This window comes from Ursus maritimus, unplaced genomic scaffold, assembly GCF_017311325.1.
Source record: "Ursus maritimus isolate PB19 unplaced genomic scaffold, ASM1731132v1 scaffold_29, whole genome shotgun sequence".
Taxonomy (NCBI): Eukaryota; Metazoa; Chordata; class Mammalia; order Carnivora; family Ursidae; genus Ursus; species Ursus maritimus.
Window position 1 is genome coordinate 29964898 of NW_024425452.1, and position 7026 is coordinate 29971923.

The window sequence follows — 7026 nt, forward strand, 5'->3', positions numbered from 1 at the left end:
GCAAAGGGTCTGTACTCAGAAAACTAGAGAACACTCATGAAAGAAATTGAGGAAGACATAAAGAAATGGAAAAACATTCTATGCTCCTGGATTAGAAGAAAAAATACTGTTAAAATGACTATGTTACCCAAAGCAATCAAAACATTCAATTCAATCCCTATCAAAATACCATCAGCATTTTTCACAGAGCTGGAACAAATAATCCTAAAATTTGTATGGAACCAGAAAAGACCCCAAATAGCCAAAGGAATATTGAAAAAGAAAACCAAAGCTGGTGGCATCACAATTCCAGACTTCAAGCTGTATTACAAAGCTGTAATCATCAAGACAGTATGGTACTGGCACAAAAAGAGACACATATATCAATGAAACAGAATAGAGAACCCAGAAATGGACTCTCAACTCTATGGTCAACTAATCTTCAACAAAGCAGGAAAGAATATCCAATGGAAAAAAGGCAGTCTCTTCAATAAATGATTCTGGGAAAATAGGATAGCCACATGCAGAAGAAAGAAACAACCATTTCCTTACACCATATACAAAAACAGACTCCAAATGGATTAAAGCCCTAAATGTGAGACAGGAACCCATCAAAATCCTAGAGAAGAACACAAGCAGCAACCTCTGTGACGTTGGCCATAGCAATTTCTTGCTAGACACGTCTCCAAAGCCAAGGGAAACAAAGGCAAAAATGAACTATTGGGACTTCATCAAGATAAAAAGTTTTGTACAGCAAAGGAAGCAGTCAACAAAACCAAAAGACAACTGACACTCAATTTCTTTCATGAGTGTTCTATAGTTTTCTGAGTACAGAACCTTTGTCTCAATGGTTTGATTTGTTCTAGGTATCTTATGGCTTTTCATGCAGGAGAAGATATTTGCAAATGACATATCAGAAAAAGGGCTAGTATCCAAAATCTATAAAGAATTTATCAAACTCAACACCCAAAGAACAAATAATCCAATCAAGAATTGGGCAGAAGACATGAACAGATATTTCTCCAAGAAGACGTACAAATGGCCAACAGACACATGAAAAAATGCTCCACATCAACTGGCATCAGGGAAATACAAATCAAAACCACAACAGGATACTACCTCACACTTGTTAGAATGGGTAAAATTAACAAGTCAGAAAATGACAGATTTGGTGAGGATATGGAAAAAGGGGAACCCTCTTACACTGTGGGTGGGAATGCAAGCTGGTATAGCCACTCCGGAAAACAATATGGAGGTTCCTCAACATGTTAAAAATAGAGCTACCCTATGACCCAGCAATTGCACTACTGGGTATTTACCCCAAAGATACAAATGTAGTGATCCAAAGGGGCACCTGCACCCCAATGTTCATAGCGACAATGTCCCCAATAGCCAAACTGTGGAAAGAGCCAAGATGATGAATCAACAGATGAACGGATAAAGAAAATATGGTTTATACCACAATGGAATATTACTCAGCCATCAGAAGGGATGAATACTTACCATTTACATCCACCAAAGTATCAATCAAGTGCGAGGAGAAAATGTAAATGAAATTTTGGATACACAATAAATTTTAAAATGTAGAAAGCTGGCTAACTGAACATAATAAAGAAATAAAATAAAATAATATAAAATAAAATTTAGGAAGCCATGGGAGATGTACCTCAGAGAAAGATGAAATAAAAGGAAAAAAAAAAGATAAAGACACAGAATCTAGCAAACAGTAGAGCCAACACAGGATAGAGCTACAAAAGGAGATCCTAGGATGACAGTAATTCATCAGGCCAAAGGAACAATTGATACAGATAGAAAAAGTAAAATGGAAGGATCTCAGAGGGAAGTCTAAAAGTTCATGAAATTGATAAACTATTTGAAATGCTGAACACTTGGAAATAAATACTCATGAGGGTTAGATAGAGCCCTTAAAAACTGATTGTAGGTATGCTGAAAACTAATGCAAAAAAAAAAAAAAGGTAATTGTTATCAATGAAGAGAAAACTTTTACGAGAAAGAAACAGTCACAGACTACTACTTGGCTTTGTAGTAAATAGTATTTTCACAGTCATAATAAAGTAAAAACTGAATACTGACTGGCCCCCCAAATTATCATATTATTACATCAGAAGAATAGTCAGGCAGGAAAGTAAAGTGTGGGTAAAGAATGTAAGATACCAATTCAGAAAGACCTACCTTGATGGGAAATAAATAGAATAATTTGGAGGAAAATACTAGAAGAAACCACCAAAAGAAATAAAAACGGTCGCCTCTGGGAAAGTTCACAGAGTATTTAGAAAGTCAGAAGACAGCAATTTTTCATTATTATGTTATTTGATTTTTCACAAACATGAATTACTTTTAAAAATATGTGAGGATGGGGTCCCACCCCGGATGTCCCCCATCACTGACTGAGTCAGAGGCTATGGTCAACCAGGTTATCAAGTGCAAGGCTGAAGTTGCCTGGGAGGCAGGAAAGCCTCTCTCTATAGAGGAGGTAGTGGTGGCACCCCCAAAGGCTCATGAAGTTCGAATTAACATTATTGCCACTGCAGTTTGCTACACCGATGCCCGTACCCTGAGTGGGGTTGATCCTGAAGGGAGTTTGCCAGTGAGCCTGGAACATGAAGGTGCTGGAATTGTGGAAAGTGTTGGTGAAGCAGTTACTAAGCTAAAGGCAGGTGATACTGTCATCCCACTTTACATCCCATGGTGTGGAGAATAAAAATTTTTCTAAACCCTAAAACAAACCTTTGCCAGAAAATAAGAGTTACTCAGGGAAAGGATTAATGAGAGATGCACTAGCAGATTTACTTGCAAAGGAAAGACAATTTTACGTTACATGGGAACCAGCATGTTTTCTGAATATACATTGTGGCTGACATCTCTGTTGCTAAAATTGATCCTTTAGCACCTTTGGATAAAGTCTGCCTTCTGGGTTGTGGCATTTCAACTGGTTATGGTGCTGTGCTGTAAACACTGCCAAAGTGAAGCCTGGCTCTACTTGTACCATCTTTGGCCTAGGAGGAGTTGGACTGGCGGCTATCATTGGCTATAAGGTGGCTGATGCATCCCGGATCATTGGTGTGAACATCAATTAAGATAAATTTGCAAGAGCCAAGGAGTTGGAGCCTCTGAACATATTAACCGCAGGACTTCTGTACACCCATCCAGGAAGTGCTCACTGAAATGAGTGAGGGGGGAGTGGACTATTCCTTCAAGTGTATTGGTAACGTGAAAGTCATGAGAGCAGCGCTGCAGGCCTGCCACAAAGTCTGGGGTGTCAGCGTCACAGTCAGAGCAGCTGCTAGAAATTGCCACTCGCCCATTTCAGCTGGTAACAGATCACACATGGAAAGGCACTGCCTTTGGAGGATGGAAAACTGTGGAAAATGTCCCAAAGTTGGTGTCTGTTATATGTCAAAGTTGTATGTCCAAAGTTAAATGTCCAAAAAGATAAAAGTTGATGAATTTGTGACTCATAATCTGTCTTTTGACCAAATTAACAAAGCCTTTGAACTGATGCATGCAGGAAAGAGCAAGCCAACTGTTGTAAAGCTTTAAATTCAACAGAGAAAACATGTTCATCTTTGTACCTAAGTCCTGTGGTCCAACTGGAACAGCCAAACAGCAAGATCTTCCAAGTTCACAGCCTCTTAGACCTTCTCTACTACTACTTCTAGAGTAACCTACTCTAGGCAATAATATTTTTTGTATAATTCATAAATCTCTAATCAAGGACAAGGCTAATACAGTCATAAATCTGTTTTCTGAACTCTCCTTCACATGAATAATTGCTAGCTCATTAAGTAATATTCTAACATAATAAAAGTAATTTCTGTGTAAAAAGAATATGTGAGGATGAAGGAAACAGTCATAAACTATATGTTCAAAAATATTTGTGCCATTTGCTCTTTGCTTGGAAATGAAAAATTTTAATTTAGTGAAAGCAGAGGATGAATACATTTTACAAAAACACTATAATTTGTGAATTTCCTTCATTCAATTATGCCACTCATTCTGCATTGACCAACATCTATCAAAAATATCTTTGCGTTATAGAGGATATAATAACACTTCAGATTCAAGGTAGAGTTTTTCTTAAAATTATTGATCTACTTATATTTAAATTTAAATTTAATATTTTCATTGTTGTTTTATCCAAACATGTATGAAAATGTTTACATTTGGATAATGACAGACCAATTAGTTGCTTTAAGTTAAATTTCCTGAACTACAAAAGGTAAAATAAAGTCTTAGGTCAGTGAAAGACATCAAACTACTAAAGTGGGATTTCATGGCTCAGATTACTTGGAAAGGGAAAATTCTAAAGACTATGCAATTTACAGAGAAATTAGCATTTTATTTTATAAAACCTGATGTCTTCTTTAAGTTTCTAAATAGTGGCTAAACAATATCATAGTTATCTGAAAATTATTTTTCTAAACTGTGAAGTAGTTTTTTTGTCACACAACTTTCTTGACTATTAGATTTTTTTTTTCCAAAGAAAAATCTGAGTATTTCAGTGAGCTAATTTGTAAGCCAAGCACTCCTTCCCTCTCTCAATTGTTCAAACAAATCCCCAATGGCCTCCCTGAGTTAAATTAGCAGAAGAATAATATTTCATGGCTCATTAATGCATAGAATCAAGTAGCAGATCCCAGCTCAGCAGTGTAAAGATAGAAACAATGGGGTGTGTCCCATTTTGTTAACTCCACAATGTGCCTAAAGGCCTCAACCAAAAGATATAAATTAAGGATTAAACATAACTGTAAAGCAACTGGCTAACACAAAAAAACTTTTAAAGAACTATTTTAACAGAAAGAACTAGTGCAACCTAAATTTTTGTCACTTTTTTAGTAGATTAACAATACCTATTTTTATTCGTAGGCCAAATTTCTGCTGCAACTCAATTGCATTTCATGTTTACAAGGCCTCCATTGCCTCTCTGAGCAGTAATAGTATTCATATTTGTATTCTATTTATATTTGAATAATGTTCAGGAGACTTCATATTTGAGTCCTTACACTCAGGTGACTTCTTCAGTTGCATTTCAAGGGTTTCTAACTAAGAGGAGGTGTGCATACACCCAAGAGAAGTACAAGACAATTCTTTGGAGATATGTAAAGAAAAGTACTAGAATTTCTGTATCTATTTATTTTTTTCTAAAAATAAAAAATAAAGTAAGAGGCTATATTTAATATACAAATTATCACTGCATCCTAGCTCAGTAAGTATATCAGAGACCCCACATCTCATACAGTGAGCAAAACATCTTGGAGAAAGAGTAAATAATCTAGGCACAGAAGAATGAATGGTAGTGTCCTCATGCATTAATTCTCTGATTTCAGCAGGTTACACCTTATAGCAGTTTACAAGAGACCAATTAGGAGGGTTTGCAGATTATATTGTCAAGTTTTTCTACACTAACCTTCACAAGAACAAAAAATTACTTTAAAATATTCTGACAAAGACATCATATGTTAAAGATAATGCTAATGATGCAAACCCATAAGTGAACCAAGAAAATGGCAGCATGGAAAGTTCTATTCCTGGTATTTGTTCCTCATTGTTTATACTATGAGATAAAAACAAAGATGATCATATTAGATCAAAGAGTTGGTCAAAAATTCAAAATTATCAAAACAACAATTTAATTTATATTTTTATATTCACAATTACTCAATTATGGACATTCTTGTGCATATGTTCTTCATTGTGATAACTAGCCATTGATAACATGCAACCCTTACAATTAACCTGACATTTTAAAATACTGTTTTGTTCACCTTTGCTTTATTTCAAATTTTTATGTGGTTTTTGTAATGCATGAAATATGTTAGCATTATTTAATTCAGTTATTTTTATTTATTATAAAGGTAGAATAGTGGATTAACAGCATGAACATTGAACCAGACTGCCAAATTCTGCTACTTACTACTAACATGGACAATTTATTTAATCTCCTTATGTCTCAGTTTTCCTACAGAAAGTGGTGATAATAACAGTACCTATTTCATAGGGTTGTTATGAAGAAAAATTAGTTAAAATTTATAGAAAAATAGTTAAAATTTATGCTCATCATGGAACACTACATCAAAAACTAATGATGTATTGTATGGTCTCTAACATATCATAATTAAAAGAAATTATGTTCGGTGCCTTTAACATAGTAATATCTATATAAGTACCATAAACTAAATTAAAATATCAAAGAAATTAATGTATATGTATTGGGATATATGCTTAATTTTTTTTTTACAAACGTATATGCAAATCAACAAGTTTGAAGCCCACTGTTCTAGAGAATCTTTGTCATATTTGTTACTTGAGAACTGAAAGATGGTCATAGTATATAGACAGAAAATTCCTATTCCATTCATGTAACCTAAACCAAGAAGATATATATTTTAATTTTACATAGAGATTCATGCTCTACTTTTCAAAATAATAAAGGAAGAACAGAAAACAGATGTTTAAAATAAGCAACAAGTTAGACACCAATTGAGGGGGAGGAGTAAGATGGCGGAGGAGTACGGGTCCCCTTTTTCAGCTGGTCCCCGGAGTCGAGCTGGATAGGTACCAGACCAGCCTGAACATCCAAGGAATCAGCCTGAGATGCAGGAAGATACAACTGGATCTCTACAAATGAACATCTCCAGCGCTGAGTATTGAGGTACGAAGCGGGGAGCCATGAATCCGTGCACAGATATTGGAAGATAAACGGAAGGGGGAGGGAGCCACCACGTTCGGGCGCCGGGAAGCGGTAGCCACCTGCATGGGAGAGCGGGCGGGGCTCGTGGACGGCACCCGGAAAACAGCAGACTGAGACCGTGAGCCAGGGAACGCACGCAACCAGTCTGAAAACCAGAGCTCCGGAGTGCCCGCAAACCACACTGAAACAGAGCTCTGGAGTGCTCGGGGGTGGCTGGCAGTTGGCGGTGTTAGAAACACAAAGGACAGAGATGTGCCGGACCTGGAAGTGAGGGCTGGGACACCAGCTGGGGGGCGCACATCCCGGGACACTGCAGGGCTTAGCAGCACCAACAG

The 7026-nt window shown here is 36.6% G+C and overlaps 1 pseudogene; it reads left to right on the forward strand.

Annotated features, from left to right (window-relative positions):
• The first annotated feature begins 2087 nt into the window (after window positions 1–2087).
• LOC103657410 lies at window positions 2088–3540 on the forward strand (annotated as a pseudogene).
• The last annotated feature ends 3486 nt before the right edge of the window (window positions 3541–7026 follow it).